We start from the raw sequence: 21,951 nt of genomic DNA, 5'->3' as shown, positions 1-21,951 counted from the left end.
CCCTCAATACCTCAGATAGTGCTCCCTCAGTGCCTCAGAAAGTGCTCCCTCAATACCTCAGATAGTTCTCCCTCAAACCCTCAGAATGCTCTCCTCAATACTTCAGTTAGTTCTGCCTCAAAATTCAGACAGTCCTCCCTCAATAACTCAAATAGTGCTCCCTCAGTACCTCAGATTTTTCTCCCTCAGTACCTCATGGCAGTGCTCTCCAAATACCTCTGAAGTCGCTCCCCCAATACCTCAGAATGAGCTCCCTCAATACCTCAGAAAGTGCTCCCTCAATACCTCTGCATGTGCTCCCTCAATACCTCAGAAAGTGCTCCCTCAATAGCTCAGATACTGCTTCCTCATTACCTCAGAAAGTGCTACCTCACTACCTCAGAAAGTGCTCCCACAATACCTCAGAAAGTGCTCCCACAATATCTCAGATTGTTCGCCCTCATTACCTCTGACAGTGCTCCCTCAATTCCTCAGAAAGTGCTCCCTCAATACCTCAGACATTGCTCCCTCAATACCTCATATAGTGCTCCCTCAGTACCGCAGATAGTTCTCCCTCAGTACGTCAGATAGTGCTCCCCAAATACCTCTGCAAGTGCTCCCTCAGTACCTCAGAAAGTGCTACTTCAATACCTCAAATAATGCTCCCTCAATCCCTCAGATAGTGCTCCCTCAATACCTCAGATAGTGCTCCCTCAATACCTCAGATAGTGCTCCCTCAGTACCTCAGAAAGTGCTCCCTCAATACTTCAGATAGTTCTGGCTCAATATCTCAGATCGTTCTCCCTCAATAGCTCAGATAGAGCTCCCTCAATACTTCAGATAGTGCTCCCTCAGTACCTCAGATTGTTCTCTCTCAGTACCTCAGACAGTGCTCCCCAACTAACTCTGAAAGTGCTCCCTCAATAGCTCACAAAGTGCTCCGTCAACAACACAGATAGTGCTACCTCAGGAGCTCAGATAGTTCTCCCTCAGTACCTCAGATAGTGCTCCCCAAATACCTCTGAATGTGCTCCCTCAGTACCTCAGAAAGTGCTCCCTCAATACCTCAGAAAGTGCCCACTCAATACCTCAGATAATGCTCCCTCAATTCCTCAGACAGTGCTCCCTCAATACCTCAGAAAGTGCTCCCTCAGTACCTCAGAAAATGCTCCCTCACTACCTAAGATAGTTCTCCCTCAGTACCTCAGATAGTTCTCCCTCAGTTCCTCAGAGAGTGCTACCCAAATACCTCTGAAAGTGCACCCTCAATACCTCGGAAAGTGCTCCCTCAATACCTCAGAGAGCGCCCCCTCAAAAGCTCAGATAGTGCTCCCTCAATTCCTCAGATAGTGCTCCCTCAATACCTCAGAAAGTGCTCCCTCAGTAACTCAGAAAGTGCTCCGTCAATTCCTCAGATAGTGCTCCCTCAGTACCTCAGAAAGTGCTCCCACAATACCTCAGAAATTGCTCCCTCAGTGCCTCCGAAAGTGCTCCCTCAATACTTCAGATAGTGCTCCCTCAGTACATCAGATTGTTCTCTCTCAGTACCTCATGAGAGTGCTCCCCAAGTACCTCTGAAAGTGCTCCCTCAATACGTCAGAATGTGCTCCCTCAATACCTCAGAAAGTGCTCCCTCAGTAACTCAGAAAGTGCTCCCTCAATACCACAGATAGTTCTCCCTCAGTACCTCAGAAAGTGCTCCCACAATACCTCAGAAATTGCTCCCTCAGTGCCTCCGAAAGTGCTCCCTCAATACTTCAGATAGTGCTCCCTCAGTACATCAGATTGTTCTCTCTCAGTACCTCATGAGAGTGCTCCACAAGTACTTCTGAAAATGCTCCCTCAATACGTCAGAATGTGCTCCCTCAATACCTCAGAAAGTGCTCCCTCAATTCCTCAGATAGTGCTACCTCAGTATCTCAGATAGTTCTCCCTAAGTACCTCAGATAGTGCTCCGCAAATACCTCTGCAAGTGCTCCCCCAGTACCTCAGAAAGTGCGCCCTTAATAGCTCAGATAGTTCTCACTCACTACCTCAGAAAGTGCTCCTTCAGTACCTCAGAAAGTGCTTCCTCAGTACCTCAGAAAGTACTCCCTCAATACATCAGAAAGTGCTCCCTCAATGCCTCTGAAAGTGCTCCCTCAATACCTCAGAAAGTTCTCCCTCAGTATCTCAGAAAGTACTCCCTCAGTACCTCAGATAGTGCTCCTTCAGTACCTCAGAATGTGCTCCCTCAATACTCAGATAGTTCTCCCTCAATCCCTCAGAAAGTGCTCCCTCAATATTTCAGATAGTTCTGCATTAATATCTCAGATAGCACTCCCTCAATAGCTCAGATAGTGCTCCTTCAATACTTCAGATAGTGCTCCCTCAGAACCTCCGGTTGTTCTCCCTCAGTACCTCATGACAGTGGTCCCCAAATACCTCTGAAATTGCTCCCTCAATAACTCAGAAAGCGCTCCCTCAATACCTCAGATAGTGCTCCCTCAGTACCTCAGATAGTTCTCCCTCAGTATCTCAGATAGTGCTCCCCAAATACCTCTGCAAATGCTCCCTCAGTACCTCAGAAAGTGCTACCTCAATACCTCAGGTAATGCTCCCTCAATTCCTCAGATAGTGCTCCCTCAATACCTCAGATAGTGCTCCCTCAGTACCTCAGAAAGTGCTCCCTCAATACTTCAGATAGTTCTGCCTCAATATCTCAGATCGTTCTCCCTCAATAGCTCAGATAGTGTTCCCTCAATCCTTCAGATAGTGCTCCCTCAGTACCTCAGATTGTTCTCCCTCAGTACCTCAGACAGTGCTCCCCAACTAACTCTGAATGTGCTCCCTCAGTACCTCAGAATGTGCTCCCTCAATACCTCAGATAGTGCTCCCTCAGTACCTCAGATAGTTCCCCCTCAGTACCTCAGATTGTGCTCCCCAATTACCTCTGCAAGTGCTCCCTCAGTACCTCAGAAAGTGCTACCTTAATACCTCAGAAAATGCTCCCTCAATTCCTCAGATAGTTCTCCCTCAATACCTCTGAAAGTGCTCCTTCAGTATCTCAGAAAGTGCTCCCTCAATACCTCAGACAGTGCCCTCTCAATTGCTCAGACAGTGCTTCCTCAGTACCTCAGATAGTTCTCCCTCAGTTCCTCAGAGAGTGCTCCCCAAATACCCCTGAAAGTGCTCCCTCAGTACCTCGGAAAGTGCTCCCTCACTACCTCAGAAAGTGCTCCCACAATACCTCAGAAAGTGCTCCCTCAATGCCTCTGAAAGTGCTCCCTCAATTCCTCAGAAAGTGCTCCCTCAATTCCTCAGAAAGTGTTCCCTCAATACCTCAGAAAGTGCTCCCTCAATACCTCAGATAGTGCTCCCTCAATACCTCAGAAAGTGCTCCCTCAATATTTCAGATCGTGCTCCCTCAATACCTCAGATAGTGCTCCCTCACTGCCTCAGAAAGTGCCCCCTCAATACCTCAGATAGTTCTCCCTCAAACCCTCAGAATGCTCTCCTCAATACTTCAGTTAGTTCTGCCTCAAAATTCAGACAGTCCTCCCTCAATAACTCAAATAGTGCTCCCTCAGTACCTCAGATTTTTCTCCCTCAGTACCTCATGGCAGTGCTCTCCAAATACCTCTGAAGTCGCTCCCCCAATACCTCAGAATGAGCTCCCTCAATACCTCAGAAAGTGCTCCCTCAATACCTCTGCATGTGCTCCCTCAATACCTCAGAAAGTGCTCCCTCAATAGCTCAGATACTGCTTCCTCATTACCTCAGAAAGTGCTACCTCACTACCTCAGAAAGTGCTCCCACAATACCTCAGAAAGTGCTCCCACAATATCTCAGATTGTTCGCCCTCATTACCTCTGACAGTGCTCCCTCAATTCCTCAGATAGTGCTCCCCAAATACCTCTGCAATTGCTCCCTCTGTACATCACAAAGTGCTCCCTCAATACCTCAGAAAGTGACCCTCAATACCTCAGATAATGCTCCCTCAATTCCTCAGATAGTGCTCCCTCAATAACTCTCATAGTGCTCTCTCAGTACCTCAGAAAGTGCTCCCTCAATACCTCAGACAGTGCCCCCTCAATAGCTCAGGCTGTGCTCCCTCAGTAACTCAGATAGTACTCCCTCAGTTCCTCAGAGAGTGTCCCCAAATACCTCTGAAAGTGCTCCCTCAGTACCTCAGAAAGTGCACCTTCACTACCTCAGAAAGTGCTCCCACAATACCTCAGAAAGTGCTTCCTCAATAGCTCAGATAGTTCTCCCTCAATACCTCTGACAGTGCTCCCTCAATACCTTAGAAAGTGCTCCCTCAATACCACAGAAAGTGTTCCCTCAATGTCTCTGAAGGTGCTCCCTCAATACCTCTGAAAGTGCACCCTCAATACCTCAGATATTTTTCCCTCAATACATCATAAAGTTCTCCCTCAATATCTCATATAGTTCTCCCTCAGTACCTCAGAAAGTTCGCCCTCAATACCTCAGAAAGTGCTCCCTCAATACCTCAGATAGTTCTCCCTCAGTACCTCAGAAAGTGATCCCTCAGTATCGCAGAAAGTGGTCTCTCAATTCCTCAGATACGTCTCCCTCAATACCTCAGAAAGTGCTCCCTCAGTACCTGAGAAAGTGCTCCCTCAGTATCTCAGAAAGTGCTCCCTCAATAGCTCAGATAGTTCCCCTCAATACCTCAGAAAGTGCTCCTTCAGTAACTCAGAAAGTGCTTCCTCAATGCCTCTGAATGTGCTCCCTCAGTACCTCAGAAAGTGATCCCTCAGTATCGCAGAAAGTGGTCTCTCAATTCCTCAGATACTTCTCCCTCAATACCTCAGAAAGTGCTCCCTCAGTACCTGAGAAAGTGCTCCCTCAGTATCTCAGAAAGAGCTCCCTCAATAGCTCAGATAGTTCCCCCTCAATACCTCAGAAAGTGCTCCTTCAGTAACTCAGAAAGTGCTCCCTCAATACCTCAGATCGTGCTCCCTCAATACCTCAGATAGTGCTCCATCAATACCTCAGAAAGTGCTCCCTCAATATCTCAGATCGTGCTCCCTCAATACCTCAGATAGTGCTCCCTCAATAACTCTCATAGTGCTCTCTCAGTACCTGAGAAAGTGCTCCCTCAGTATCTCAGAAAGAGCTCCCTCAATAGCTCAGATAGTTCCCCCTCAATACCTCAGAAAGTGCTCCTTCAGTAACTCAGAAAGTGCTCCCTCAATACCTCAGATCGTGCTCCCTCAATACCTCAGATAGTGCTCCATCAATACCTCAGAAAGTGCTCCCTCAATACCTCAGATAATGCTCCCTCAATTCCTCAGATAGTGCTCCCTCAATAACTCTCATAGTGCTCTCTCAGTACCTCAGAAAGTGCTCCCTCAATACCTCAGACAGTGCCCCCTCAATAGCTCAGGCTGTGCTCCCTCAGTAACTCAGATAGTACTCCCTCAGTTCCTCAGAGAGTGTCCCCAAATACCTCTGAAAGTGCTCCCTCAGTACCTCAGAAAGTGCACCTTCACTACCTCAGAAAGTGCTCCCACAATACCTCAGAAAGTGCTTCCTCAATAGCTCAGATAGTTCTCCCTCAATACCTCTGACAGTGCTCCCTCAATACCTTAGAAAGTGCTCCCTCAATACCACAGAAAGTGTTCCCTCAATGTCTCTGAAGGTGCTCCCTCAATACCTCTGAAAGTGCACCCTCAATACCTCAGATATTTTTCCCTCAATACATCATAAAGTTCTCCCTCAATATCTCATATAGTTCTCCCTCAGTACCTCAGAAAGTTCGCCCTCAATACCTCAGAAAGTGCTCCCTCAATACCTCAGATAGTTCTCCCTCAGTACCTCAGAAAGTGATCCCTCAGTATCGCAGAAAGTGGTCTCTCAATTCCTCAGATACGTCTCCCTCAATACCTCAGAAAGTGCTCCCTCAGTACCTGAGAAAGTGCTCCCTCAGTATCTCAGAAAGTGCTCCCTCAATAGCTCAGATAGTTCCCCTCAATACCTCAGAAAGTGCTCCTTCAGTAACTCAGAAAGTGCTTCCTCAATGCCTCTGAATGTGCTCCCTCAGTACCTCAGAAAGTGATCCCTCAGTATCGCAGAAAGTGGTCTCTCAATTCCTCAGATACTTCTCCCTCAATACCTCAGAAAGTGCTCCCTCAGTACCTGAGAAAGTGCTCCCTCAGTATCTCAGAAAGAGCTCCCTCAATAGCTCAGATAGTTCCCCCTCAATACCTCAGAAAGTGCTCCTTCAGTAACTCAGAAAGTGCTCCCTCAATACCTCAGATCGTGCTCCCTCAATACCTCAGATAGTGCTCCATCAATACCTCAGAAAGTGCTCCCTCAATATCTCAGATCGTGCTCCCTCAATACCTCAGATAGTGCTCCCTCAGTGCCTCAGGAAGTGCTCCCTCAATACCTCAGATAGTTCTCCCTCAATCCCTCAGAATGCTCTCCTCAATACTTCAGATAGTTCTGTCTCAATATCTCAGATAGTCCTCACTCAATAACTCAGATAGTGCTTGCTCAATACTTCAGATAGTTCTCCCTCAGTACCTCAGATTGTTCTCCCTCAGTACCTCATGGCAGTGCTCTCCAAATACCTCTGAATTTGCTCCCCAATACCTCAAAATGAGCTCCCTCAATACCTCAGAAAGTGCTCCCTCAATACCTCAGATAGTGCTCCCTCAGTACCTCAGATAGTTCTACCTCAGTACCTCAGATAGTGCTCCCTCAATAGCTCAGATACTGCTTCCTCATCACCTCAGAAAGTGCTACCTCAATACCCCTGATAGTTCTCCCTCAGTACCTCAGAAAGTGATCACTCAATACCTCAGAAAGTTCTACCTCAATAGCTCAGATAGTTCTCCCTCAATGCCGCAGACAGTGCTCCCTCAATACCTCAGAAAGTGCTCCCCCAATACCTCAGAAAGTTCTCTGTCAGTACCTCAGAGAGTGTTCCCTCAATGCTTCTGAAGTTGCTCACTCAATACCTCTGAAAGTGCTCCCTCAATACATCAGATATTTTTCCCCTAATACCTCAGAACGTTCTGCCTCAATATCTCAGATAGTTTTCCCTCAGTACCTCAGAAATTGCTCCATCAACACCGAAGAAATTGTTCCCTCAATAGCTCAGATAGTGTTTACTCAGTACCTCAGAAAGTGCTCCCCAAATACCTTTGTACCTCAGAAAGTGTTACCTCAATACCTCAGATAGTTTCCCTCAATACCTCAGAAATTGCTCCATCAATACCTAAGAAATTGCTCCCTCAATACCTCAGAAAGTGCTCGCTCAGTTGCTCAGAAAGTGCTCCCTCAATACCTTAGAAATTGCTCCTTCATTACCTCAGAAAGTGCTCCCTCAATAGCTCAGATAGTTTTCCCTCAATACCTCAGACAGTGTTCCCTCAATACCTCAGAAAGTGCTTCCTCAGTACCTCAGAAAGTGCTCCCTCAATACCACAGAAAGTGCTCCCTCAATGCCCCAGATAGTTCTCCCTCAATATCTCAGATATTTCTCCTTTAATACCTCAGAAAGTGCTCCCTCAATACTTCAGATAGTGCTCCTTCAGTACCTCAGAAAGTGCTCGCTCAGTACCTCAGAAAGTGCTTCCTCAGTACCTCAGAAAGTGCTCCCTCAATACCTCAGAAAGTGCTCCCTCAATACGTCAGAAAATGCTCCTTCAATGCCTCTGAAAGTGCTCCCTCAATACCTCAGAACGTGCTCCCTCAATACCTCAGATAGTTCTCCCTCAATATCTCAGATACGTCTTCTTCAATACCTCAGAACGTGCTCCCTCAATACTTCAGATAGTGCTCCCACAGTACCTCAGATAGTTCTCCCTCAGTACCTCAGATAGTGCTACCTCAATACCTCAGAAAGTGCTCCCTCAATGCCTCAGATAGTTCTCCCTCAATACCTCAGATCGTGCTCGCTCAGTACCTCAGAAAGTGCTTCCTCAGAACCTCAGAAAGTGCTCCCTCAATACCACAGAAAGTGCTCCCTCAATGCCTCTGAACGTGCTCCCTCAATACCTCAGAAAGTGCTCCCTCAATACCTCAGAAAGTGCTCCCTCAATGCCTCTGAAAGTGCTCCCTCAATACCTCAGGTAGTTCTCCCTCAATATCTCAGATACTTCTCCTTTAATACCTCAGAAAGTGCTCTCTCAATACTCAGTTAGTTTTCCCTCAATACCTCAGATAGTTCTCTCTCAATACCTCAGAAAGTGCTCCCTCAATACCTCAGATAGTTCTCTCTCAATACCTCAGAAAGTGCTCCCTCAGTACCTCAGATAGTGCACCCTCAATACCTCAGAAAGTGCTCGCTCAATATATCAGATAGTTCTCCCTCAATAGCTCAGATAGTGCTTCCGTAACATCTCAGAGAGTTCTCCCTCAATATCTCTGATAGTTCTCCTTCAATACCTCAGAAAGTGCTCCCTCAATTCTTCAGATAGTCCTCCCTCAGTAGCTCAGAAAACGCTCGCTCAGTACCTCAGAAAGTGCTTCCTCAGTACCTCCGAAAGTGCTCCCTCAATACCTCAGAAAGTGCTCCCTCAATGCCTCTGAAAGCGTTCCCTCAATACCGCAGAAAGTGCTCCCTCAATTCTTCAGATAGTGCTCCTTCATTACCTCAGAAAGTGCTCGCTCAGTACCTCAGAAAGTGCTTCCTCAGTACCTCAGAAAGTGCTCCCTCAATACCTCAGAAGGTGCTCCCTCAATAAGTCAGAAAGTGCTCCCTCAATGCCTCTGAAAGTGCTCCCTCAATACCTCAGAACGTGCTCCCTCAATACCTCAGATAGTTCTCCCTCAATATCTCAGATACTTCTTCTTCAATACCTCAGATAGTTCTCCCTCAAAACTTCAGATAGTGCTCCCTCAGTACCTCAAATAGTTCTCCCTCAGTACCTCATATAGTGCTCCCTCAATACCTCAGAAAGTGCTCCCTCAATGCCTCAGATAGTTCTCCCTCAGTACCTCAGAAAGTGTTCGCTCAATATTTCAGATAGTTCTCCCTCAATACCTCAGAAAGTGCTCCCGTAATATCTCAGAGAGTTCTTCCTCAATATCTCAGATAGTTCTCCTTCAATACCTCAGAAAGTGTTCCCTCAATACTTCAGATAGTGCTCCCTCAGTACCTTAGATCGTTCTACCTCAATACCTCAGAAGGTGCTCCCGTAATATCTCAGATAGTTCTTCCTCAATATCTCAGATAGTTCTCCTTCAATACCTCACAAAGTGCTCCCGTAATATCTCAGATAGTTCTTCCTCAATATCTCAGATAGTTCTCCTTCAATACCTCACAAAGTGCTCCCTAAATTCTTTAGATAGTGCTCCCTCAGTACCTCTGTTAGTTCTCCCTCTGTACCTCAGATAGTGCTCCCTCAATACCTCGGAAAGTGCTCCCTAAATTCTTCCTCAGTACCTCTGTTAGTTCTCCCTATGTACCTCAGATAGTGCTCCCTCAATACCTCGGAAAGTCCTCACTCAGTACTTCAGAAAGTGCTCCATCAGTACCTCAGATAGTTCTCCCTCAATACCTCAGATCGTGCTCGCTCAGTACATCAGAAAGTGCTTCCTCAGTACCTCAGAAAGTGCTCCCTCAATACCACAGAAAGTGCTCCCTCAATGCCTCTGAACGTGCTCCCTCAATACCTCAGAAAGTGCTCCCTCAATACCTCAGAAAGTGCTCGCTCAATATATCAGATAGTTCTCCCTCAATAGCTCAGATAGTGCTCCCGTAATATCTCAGAGAGTTCTCCCTCAATATCTCTGATAGTGCTCCTTCAATACCTCAGAAAGTGCTCCCTCAATTCTTCAGATAGTCCTCCCTCAGTAGCTCAGAAAATGCTCGCTCAGTACCTCAGAAAGTGCTTCCTCAGTACCTCCGAAAGTGCTCCCTCAATACCTCAGAAAGTGCTCCCTCAATGCCTCTGAAAGCGTTCCCTCAATACCGCAGAAAGTGCTCCCTCAATTCTTCAGATAATGCTCCTTCATTACCTCAGAAAGTGCTCGCTCAGTACCTCAGAAAGTGCTTCCTCAGTACCTCAGAAAGTGCTCCCTCAATACCTCAGAAAGTACTCCCTCAATAAGTCAGAAAGTGCTCCCTCAATGCCTCTGAAAGTGCTCCCTCAATACCTCAGAACGTGCTCCCTCAATACCTCAGATAGTTCTCCCTCAATATCTCAGATACTTCTTCTTCAATACCTCAGATAGTTCTCCCTCAAAACTTCAGATAGTGCTCCCTCAGTACCTCAAATAGTTCTCCCTCAGTACGTCATATAGTGCTCCCTCAATACCTCAGAAAGTGCTCCCTCAATGCCTCAGATAGTTCTCCCTCAGTACCTCAGAAAGTGATCGCTCAATATTTCAGATAGTTCTCCCTCAATACCTCAGAAAGTGCTCCCGTAATATCTCAGAGAGTTCTTCCTCAATATCTCAGATAGTTCTCCTTCAATACCTCAGAAAGTGTTCCCTCAATCCTTCAGATAGTGCTCCCTCAGTACCTTAGATCGTTCTCCCTCAATACCTCAGAAAGTGCTCCCGTAATATCTCAGATAGTTCTTCCTCAATATCTCAGAGAGTTATCCTTCAATACCTCACAAAGTGCTCCCGTAATATCTCAGATAGTTCTTCCTCAATATCTCAGATAGTTCTCTTTCAATACCTCACAAAGTGCTCCCTAAATTCTTTAGATAGTGTTCCCTCAGTACCTCTGTTAGTTCTCCCTCTGTACCTCAGATAGTGCTCCCTCAATACCTCGGAAAGTGCTCCCTAAATTCTTCCTCAGTACCTCTGTTAGTTCTCCCTCTGTACCTCAGATAGTGCTCCCTCAATACCTCGGAAAGTGCTCCCTCAGTACCTCAGAAAGTGCTCCATCAGTACCTCAGATAGTTCTCCCTCAATACCTCAGATCATGCTCGCTCAGTACCTCAGAAAGTGCTTCCTCAGTACCTCAGAAAGTGCTCCCTCAATACCACAGAAAGTGCTCCCTCAATGCCTCTGAACGTGCTCCCTCAATACCTCAGAAAGTGCTACCTCAATGCCTCAGAAAGTGCTCCCTCAATACCTCAGAACGTGCTCCCTCAATGCCCCAGCTAGTTCTCCCTCAATATCTCAGATACTTCTCCTTTAATACCTCAGAAAGAGCTCCCTCAATACTTCAGATAGTTCTCCCTCAATACCTCAGATAGTTCTCTCTCAATACCTCAGAAAGTGCTCCCTCAATGCCTCAGATAGTGCTCCCTCAATACCTCAGATATTGCACCCTCAATACCTCAGAAAGTGCTCGCTCAATATATCAGATAGTTCTCCCTCAATAGCTCAGATAGTGCTCCCGTAATATCTCAGAGAGGTCTCCCTCAATATCTCTGATAGTTCTCCTTCAATACCTCAGAAAGTGCTCCCTCAATTCTTCAGATAGTCCTCCCTCAGTACCTCAGAAAATGCTCGCTCAGTACCTCAGAAAGTGCTTCCTCAGTACCTCCGAAAGTGCTCCCTCAATACCTCAGAAAGTGCTCCCTCAATGCCTCTGAATGCGTTCCCTCAATACCTCAGAAAATGCTCCCTCAATTCTTCAGATAGTGCTCCTTCATTACCTCAGCAAGTGCTCGCTCAGTACCTCAGAAAGTGCTTCCTCAGTACCTCAGAAAGTGCTCCCTCAATACCTCAGAAAGTGCTCCCTCAATAAGTCAGAAAGTGCTCCCTCAATGCCTCTGAAAGTGCTCCCTCAACACCTCAGATGGTGCTCACTCAATACCTCAGATAGTTCTCCCTCAATATCTCAGATACTTCTTTTTCAATACCTCAGATAGTTCTCCCTCAGTACCTCAGATAGTGCTCCCTCAATACCTCAGAAAGTGCTCCCTCAATGCCTCAGATAGTTCTCCCTCAGTACCTCAGAAAGTGTTCGCTCAATATTTCCGATAGTTCTCCCTCAATACCTCAGATAGTGCTCCCTTAATATCTCAGAGAGTTCTCCATCAATATCTCAGATAGTTCTCCTTCAATACCTCAGAAAGTGTTCTCTCAATCCTTCAGATAGTGCTCCCTCAGTACCTTAGATCGTTCTCCCTCAATACCTCAGAAAGTGTTCTCTCAATCCTTCAGATAGTGCTCCCTCAGTACCTTAGATCGTTCTCCCTCAATACCTCAGAAAGTGCTCCCGTAATATCTCAGATAGTTCTTCCTCAATATCTCAGATAGTTCTCCTTCAATACCTCACAAAGTGCTCCCTAAATTCTTTAGATAGTGCTCCCTCAGTACCTCTGTTAGTTCTCCCTCTGTACCTCAGATAGTGCTCCCTCAATACCTCGGAAAGTGCTCCCTCAGTACCTCAGAAAGTGCTCCATCAGTACCTCAGATAGTTCTCCCTCAGTACCTCAGAAAGTGGTCCCTCAATACCTCATATATTTCTCCCTCAATACCTTAGACAGTGCTCCCTCAATACCTCAGAATGTTCTCTCTCAGTACCTCAGATAGTTCTCCCTCAGTACCTCAGGCAGTGCTCCCTCAATACCTCAGAAAGTGCTCCCTCAATAGCTCAGATAGTTCTCCCTCGGTACCTCAGATAATGCTCCCTCAATTTCTCTGATAGTGCTCCCTCAGTACCTCAGAAAATGCTCCCTCAATATCTCAGAAAGTGCTCCCTCAGTATCTCAGAAAGTGCTCCCTCAGTACCTCAGAAAGTGCTCCCTCAATACCTCAGAAAGTGCTCACTCAGTACCTCAGAAAGTGCTCCCTCAGTTCCTCTGAAATTGCTCCATCAGTACCTCAGAAAGTGCTCGATCAATACCTCATAAAGTGCTCTCTTAGTACCTCAGATAATGCTCCCTCAATTCCTCAGATAGTGCTCCCTCAGTACCTCAGACAGTGCTCCCTCAATACATCAGAAAGTGCTCACTCAGTACCTCAGTAAGTGCTCCCACAATACCTCTGAAATTGCTCCCTCAGTACCTCAGAAATTTCTCCCTCAATACCTCATAAAGTGCTCTCTTAGTACCTCAGATAATGCTCCCTCAATTCCTCAGATAGTGCTCCCTCAATACCTCAGAAAGTGCTCCCTCAATAGCTCAGATTGTTCTGCCTCGGTACCTCAGATAATGCTCCCTCAATTCCTTAGATAGTGCTCCCTCAGTACCTCAGAAAGTGCTCCCTCACTACCACAGATAGTGCTCCCTCAGTACCTCAGAAAGTGCTCCCTCACTACCACAGATAGTGCTCCCTCAGTACCTCAGTAAGTGCTCCCTCAGTACCTCAGAGAGTGCTCCCTCACTACCACAGATAGTGCTCCCCAATACCTCAGAAAGTGCTCCCTCAGTACCTCAGACAGTGCTCCCTTAATACCTCAGAAAGTGCTCCCTCAATACCTCAGAAAGTGCTCACTCAGTACCTCAGAAAGTGCTCCCTCAATACCTCTGAAATTGCTCGCTCAATACCTCATAAAGTGCTCTCTCAGTACCTCAGAAAGTGCTCCGTCAATACCTCAGAAAGTGCTCCCTCAATATCTAAGAAAGTGCTCCCTCAATATCTCAGAAAGTGCTCCCACAGTACCTTAGATAGTGCTTCCTCAGTACCTCAGAAAGTGCTCCCTCAATATCTCAGATAGTGCTCCCTCAGTACCTCAGATAGTTCTCCCTCAGTATCTCAGAACGTGCTCGCTCAATACCGCAGAAAGTGTTCCCTCAATACCGAAGAAAGCATCACTTTGTTGTGTTTAACCCCCAAAGCCCCTCAGACAGTAGCTCCACAAAACATTCACATCCTCAACACTTCAGGGCTCAGCCCAGCTCCCCCCTCAGATTGCGTTCAAACCCCTTCAGACTGTAAGGACCCACATCCAGCCCTGTCCAAGATTGGAGACCAGGTCCCCAGAACATTACTTGTCTCTCTGGATTAATTTTAGAAGCAAGCCATTTCGTCCATTGACTCCACACTGACTGTCTGAACAGCATCGCACCCAGACTCACATCCTCTACTCTATCCCTGTAATGCTGCTTTTCCCATGGCATCTTTGCGCGGTGGGAGGATACTGGATCACCTGGAGCAAACCCGCACAGATACAGAGAGAATGTATAAACTCCACACAGACAGTCATCCGGAGTTAGAATCAAACCACTGAGGCACCGTGCTGTCCTCTCTCCTTGGATGCCATCTCATCTAACCTTTTACTAAGCAATTTCCCATGTGAAACCTTCTCATCTGTCTCCTTGGTCATCCCTTCAAAAGCTCTGTCAAGTTGGACACATCATTTCCACAAACAAAGCCAAGGTGACCATCCCTAATCAATTCTTGCTTTTCCAAATGCATGTAAATTATCTCTCAGAATGCCCTCCAACAGCTTACCCACCACTGCCATCAGGCTCACAGCTCCATAGTTCAATGGCTGTTCCTTGCAGCCTTACTTCAATAATGGCACATCATTAATCACCCTCCAGTCTTCAGGCACCTCACCCGTTGTCACTGATCGGTCCATCTGACAAGGCCATCTACATCCTTCTGTAACCTAAGGCTATCCTCCTCAGTATTTATCACCCCACCAATCTTCATATCATTCATGAACCCACTGATTAACCATCCACCATTCAAATCTAAATCTTTTCTCTCAGCCACGTCAGCAAGACCCCAACAGTGAGACATGAACAGACAGAGATTTCTAATTGGGCCATCACTGTCTGCTTCCTGCCACTCAGCATTCTGCGCAAAATTCCTTGGATCTTGAGTTTTTATGTTCACTATCAGTTTCCAATATGGGTCCTGATAAAAGCCTTACTGACCTCCAAGCAGGCGACAGGAAAGCATTGCCCTTATTTACACCTCTGGTCACCTCCTTAAAAAGTGCAATCCCATTGGTCAGACCTGACCTCCCCTTAACAGAATCATTCTAATTGTTCTTCATGAACTCCAGTCTCTTGAAACGCTGATTAATTCTATCTCCCAAAATTGCTTCCAACAGACGCCCCACCCACGACATTAGCCTGACTGGCCTGTAGCTGCCTGATATATCTCATGCTCCTTCTTGAATAACAGGACCACATGGTCAGTCCGACGACACCTCTCCTGTGGCCAGAGGGGATTTGAAAATATTTGCAAGTGTACCTGCTACTTCCTCCATCACCTCATTTGGTAAACTGAGATACATTTCCAACGTCTTTGGAGATTTATTGGGTTGTAAGAAGGCCAGACCACTCAGAACCATCTCTCTCTTTCTATATGCTAATACATTTAATTGTATCACAGAGCATCTCCACGATTTCATATCAACCCTGTCCCAATGAGCATTGACAAAATGCATCCATTCACTGCAGCCTCTGGGTCCATGCACAAATTATCACTGTGTTCCACAACCTTCTCTTTCTCTCATTATCAATTCACCCTTAATGTCACTGTAAAGTCCTTTCAGATTTTTATTTCCTCTCTTAGCACCCCTCGCTCCCAGGCAATTAGCCTGGGATACGATTTGGAGGAGTGTGGGATGTCATTCTGGATGTAGATTAGCATTGGGAAGCTCAGAAATAAGGAACACACGACTGTGCTGAGTGTGGGGCAGTGGGATTCATTTGGGATGAGCACATGGAAGCTGAGGAATAAACCTCAGCCCTGCAGCATGAAAATATCTCTTTGAGCTGACAGGTCAGTCATGCGAAACGAAAACTCGATCCCTGGGAAAAGAGGGTAGAACCTCTTCAGGTTCAATAACCAAATGAAGACGGTCTGTTTGAACACAGTCTCTGGAATCTGGACGTGGGAATCAATGCTGAGCAGGGTATGGAGGACGCAGAGGCAGAAATGTACTGAACAATTTCAGATATTCCTCGTAGACCACAAGGCATGGAAAAGAAATTAGGCCATTCAGCCATCTGATAGTGTGGCATTCACTCAGTACTGACTCTCTTACAATGCAGATATCCCCCAGACTGATGCGCTGACAGTGCAGCACTCACTCAGTCATGATCCTCTGACAGTGTGACACTCCCTCAGTACTGACTCTCTGACAGTGCAGTGCTCCTTCAGTACTGACCCTCTGACAGTGCAGCGTTCCCTCAGTACTGACATTCTCACATTGCTGCACTGCCCCCAGATTGACCCTCTGACATTGCGGCAATGCCCCATTACTGACCCCCTGACAGCGCAGCACTCCCTCCGTCGTATCCTCTGACAGTGAAGCACTCCCTCAGTCATGACCCTCTGACAGTGCAGCATTTCCACAGTACTGAACCTCCGACAGTACAGCACACACGCAGTGCTGACTCTCTGACAGTGCAGCCTTCCCTCAAACTGACCCTCTGACAGTGCGACACTCCTTCAGTACTGACCCTCTGACAGTGCGACACTCCCTCAGTACTGACCCTCTGACAGTGCAGCGCTCCCTCAGTACTGACATTCTCACAGTGCAGCACTGCCCCCAGATTGACCCTCTGACATTGCGGCAAACCCTCATTACTGACCCCCTGACAGCGCAGCACTCCCTCAGCAGTATCCTCTGACAGTGCAGCACTCCCTCACTAATGACCCTCTGACAGTGCAGCATTTCCACAGTACTGACCCTCCGACAGTACAGCATACACGCAGTGCTGGCTCTCTGACTGTGCAGCCCTCCCTCAAACTGACCCTCTGACAGTGCGATACTCCCTCAGTACTGACCCTCTGACAGTGCAGCACTCCCTCAGTCGTGACACTCTGACAGTGCAGCACTCCCTCAGTACTGACCCTCTGGCACTGTAGGACTGCCTCAGTCCTGACCCTCTGACAGTGCAGCAATCCCTCAGTACTGAAACACTCACAGTGTAGCAATCCCTGAGTACTGAACCTCTCACAGTGCGGCCCTCCCTCAGTACTTACCCTCTGATAGTGCAGCTTTCCCTCAGTACTGACACTCTGACAGCGCGGTGCTCCCTCAATACTGACCTTCCAACAGTGCAGCTCTCCCACAGTACAGACCCTCTGATAATGCAGCCCTCACTCAGTACTGACCCTCCAACAATGCAACTCTCCTACAGTACAGACCGTCTGACAATGCTGCACTCACTCCACACTGATCCACAGAAAATGCTGCACTCTCTCCACACTGATCCTCTGACAATGCTGCACTCCCTCCACACTGACGTTCTGACAATGCTGCACTCCCTCCACACTGATCCACTGACAATGCAGCACTCACTCTACATTGACCAACAGACAATGCTGCACACCCTCCACACTAATCCTCTGATAACGCTGCCCTCCCTCCTCACTGATCCTCTGACAATGCTGCACTCCCTCCATACTGATCCACTGACAATGCTGCATTCCCTCCACAATGACCCTCTGACAATGCAGCACTCCGTCAAAACTGACACTCTGACATTGCTGCACTCCGTCTACACTGATCCTCAGACAATGCTGCACTAACTCCATACTGACTCTCTGACAATGCAGCACTCCCTCCTTCCTGACCGTCTGACAATTCTGCACTCCCTCCACACTGATCCTCTGACAATGCTGCACTTCCTCCCTACTGACCCTCTGACAATGCTGCACTCCTTCCATACTGACCCTCTGACAATGCTGCATACCCTGCACACTAGTCCTCTGACAATATTGCACTCCATCCATACTGATCCTCTGACAATGCTGCACTCCTTCCACACTGACCCTCTGACAATGCTGCACTCCCTCCACACTGACCATCTGACAATGCTGCTCTCACTCCATACTGACCCTCTGACAATGCTGCACTCCCTCCACACTGATCCTCTGACAATGCTGCACTCCCTCCATACTGACCCTCTGACAATGCTGCACTCCCTCCACACTGATCCTCTGACAATGCTGCACTGCCTCCACACTGATCCTCTGACAATGCTGCACTCCCTCCACACTGATCCTCTGACAATGCTACACTCCCTACAAACTGACCCTCTGACAATGCCACACTCCCTCCAAACTGATCCTCTGACAATGCTGAATTCCCTCCACACTGACCGTCTGCCAATGCTGCACTCCGTCCAAACTGACCCTCTGACAATTCTCCACTCGCTCCATTCTGACCTTCAGACAGTGCTGCATTCCCTGCACACTAACCTTCTGACAATGCTGCTGTCTTTCCACACCGACCATTGGATAATGCTGCAATCCCTCCATACTGACCCTCTGACAATGCTGCACTCTCTCCACACTGATCCTCTGACAATGCCGCACTCCCTCCACACTGACCCTCCTACAATGCAGCACTCCCTCTCTACACTGATCCTCTGACAATGCTGCACTCCCTCCACACTGACTCTCTGACAGTGCTGCGCTCCGTCCAAACTGATCCTCTGACAATGCTACACTCCCTCCATTCTGATCCTCTGACAATGCTGCACTCCCTCTACACTGACCCTCTGGCAATGCTGCACTCCGTTTGCAATGACCCTCTGACAATGCTGCACTCCCTCCATACTGACCCTCTGACAGTGCTACACTCCCTCCATTCAGATCCTCTGACAATGCTGCGCTCCCTCCACACTGACCCTCTGACAATGCTCCACTCGCTCCATACTCTCCTTCTGACAGGGCTGCATTCCCACCACACTGCCCCTGTGGCAATGCTGCACTCCCTCCACACTGACCCTCTGACAATGCTGCACTCACTCCACACTGACCGTCTGGCAATGCTGCACTCCCTCCACACTGGCCCTCTGACAATGCTGCACTCCCTCAACACTGACCCTCTGACAATGCTGCACTCACTCCACACTGACCCTCTGGCAATGCTGCACTCCCTCCACACTGACCCTCTGACAATGCTGCACTCCCTCCACACTGACTCTCTGACAGTGCTGCACTCCCTCCACACTGACCCCCTGGCAATGCTGCACTCCCTCCACACTGATCCTCTGACAATGCTACACTCCCTCCACACTTACCCTCCGTGACAATGCTGCACTCCCTCCACACTGATCCTCTGACAATGCTGCACTTCCTCCACACTGATCCTCTGGCAATTCTGCACTCCCTCCGCACTGATCCTCTGACAATGCTACACTCCCTCCACACTTACCCTCCGTGACAATGCTGCACTCCCTCCACACTGATCCTCTGACAATGCTGCACTTCCTCCACACTGATCCTCTGGCAATTCTGCACTCCCTCCGCACTGATCCTCTGACAATGCTGCAATCCCTCCAGACTGATCCTCTCACAATTATGCACTCCTTCCATACTGATCCTCTGATAATGTTGCACTCCCTCAGTTCTGACTCTCTGACAGTGTGGAAATGGCCCTATACTGACCCTCTGACAGTGTGGCCCAATCTCTGGACAAAACCTCTGACAGTACAGCACTTGATCATAACTGACATTCTGACAGTACAGCACTCCCTCAGTACGGACTCATGAAAAGTGTACCACTCCCTTAGTACTGACCCATTGACAGTGTATCACTCCCTCAGTACTGACCCTCTGCCTCGGTCCTGCACTTCTGACAGTTCAGCAATGCCTCATTACTTTCTGTCTGACAGTGTAGCAATCTCTCTCTACTAACCCTCTGACAGTGCAGCACTCCCTCAGCACTGACCCTCTGACAGTGCAGCACTCTCTCTGTACTTACCCTCTGAAATATTACTCACTCAGAACTGACACTCTCACTGTGCAGCGCTCCCTCAGTAGTGACCTTTAGATAGTACATGCTCCCTCAGTGCTGACCCTTGACAGTGTAGTGCTTAGTTCAGTACTGACCCTCTGATGGTGCAGTGCTCTCAGAGTACAGGGCCTCAGACAGTGCAGCATTCCCTCTGGACAGAACTTCTGACAGTGTGGCGCTCCCTCAGTACTGACCATTTGACAGTGCAGCGTTTCCTCAGTACTGACCCTCTGACAGTCTGGTGCTCCCTCATTACTGAACCATCTGATAGTGCAGCGCTTCCTCAGTACTGACCCTCTGACAGTGCAGCAATCCCTCAGTACAGATCCTCTCACAGTGCAGCACTCCCTCAGTACTGACCATCTGACAGTGCAACACTCCATCATAACTGACCCTCTGACAGTGCAGCACTCCCTCAGTACTGACCTTCTGACAGTGCAGCATTCCCTCAGTACTGAACATCTTACAGTGCAACACTCCAACAGTTTTAAACCTCTGACAGTGCAGCACTCCCTCAGTACTGACCCTCAAACAGTGCAGCACTCCCTCAGTGTTGACCCTCCGACAGTGCAGCACTCCCTCCGCACTGACCCTCCAACAGTGCAACACTCCCTCAGTACTGACCCTCTGACAGTGCAAAGCTCCCACAGTACTAACCCTCTGACAGGATAGCACTCCCTCAGTACTGACCCTCTTACAGTGCAGTACTCCCTCAGTACTAACCATCTTACAGTGCAGCACTCCCTCCGTGTTGACCCTCCGACTCTGCAGCACTCCCTCAGTACTGACCCTCCGACAGTGCAGCACTCCCTCAGTACTGACCTCCTGACAATGCAGCACTCCCTCCCTCCTGATCGTCGAACAATGCTGCACTCCCTCCACACTGATCCTCTGACATTGCTGCACTCCCTCCACACTGACCCTCTGACAATGCTGCACTCCCTCCACACTGACCCTCTGACAATGCAGCACTCCCTCCACACTGATCCTCTGACAGTGCTGCATTCCCTCCACACTGACCCTCTGACAATGCTGCACTCCACCACACTGACCATCTGACCATGCTGCACTCCGTCTACACTGATCCTCTGACAACGCTGGACACCCTCCATACTGACGAATTGACAATGCTGCACTCCCTCCATACTGACCCTCTGACAATGCGGCATTCACTCCACACTGACCCTCTGACAATGCTGCACTCCCTCCACACTGACACTCTGACCATGCTGCACTCGCTCCACACTGACTCTCTGACAATGCTGCACTCCCTCCACACTGATCCTCTGACAATTCTACACTCCCTCCACACTAACCCTCTGTGACAATGCTGCACTCCCTCCACACTGATCCTCTGATAATGCTGCACTCCCTCCACACTGATCCTCTGGCTATTCTGCACTCCCTCCGCACTGACCCTCTTACAATGCTGCACTCCCTCCACACTGATCCTCTGATATTGCTGCGCTCCCTCCATACTGATCCACTGACAATGCTGCACTCCCTCCATACTGACCCTCTGGCAATGCTGCACTCCGTTTGCACTGACCCTCTGACAATGCTGCACTGCCTCCACACTGACCCTCTGACAATTCTACACTCCCTCCACACTGACCCTCTGTGACAATGCTGCACTCCCTCCACACTGATCCTCTGACAATGCTGCACTCCCTCCACACTGATCCTCTGACAATGCTGCACTCCCTCCACACTAACCCTCTGACAATGCTGCACTCCCTCCATACTGACCCTCTGACAATGCTACAAACCCTCCATTCTGATCCTCTGACAATGCTGCACTCCGTCTACATTGATCATCTGACAATGTTGCGCTCCCTCCAAACTGACCCTCTGACAATGCTGCACTCACTCCACACTGATCCTCTGACAATGCTGCACTCCCTCCACACTGACACTCTGTGACAATGCTGCACTCCCTCCACACTGATCCTCTGACAATGCTGCACTCCCTCCACACTGATCCTCTGGCTGTTCTGCACTCCCTCCACACTGACCCTCTCACAATGCTGCACTCCCTGCACACTGATCCTCTGACAATGCTGCACTCCCTCCACACTGATCCACTGACAATGCTGCACTCCCTCCAGACTGATCCTCTCACAATTATGCACTCCTTCCATACTGATCCTCTGATAATGTTTCACTCCCTCAGTACTGACTCTCTGACAGTGTGGAAGTGACCCTATACTGACCCTCCAACAGTGTGGCTCAATCTCTGGACAAAACCTCTGACAGTACGGCACTTAATCATAACTGACATTCCAACAGTACAGCACTCCCTCAGTACGGACTCATGAACACTGTACCACTCCCTCAGTACTGACACATTGACAGTGTATCACTCCCTCAGTACTGACCCTCTGCCTCTG

Source organism: Chiloscyllium plagiosum, unplaced genomic scaffold, assembly GCF_037043375.1.
Source record: "Chiloscyllium plagiosum isolate Xiang-an unplaced genomic scaffold, Cpla_swu_hap1 HiC_scaffold_44, whole genome shotgun sequence".
In the NCBI taxonomy this organism is placed as follows: Eukaryota; Metazoa; Chordata; class Chondrichthyes; order Orectolobiformes; family Hemiscylliidae; genus Chiloscyllium; species Chiloscyllium plagiosum.
This window is presented reverse-complemented; position numbering follows the sequence as displayed.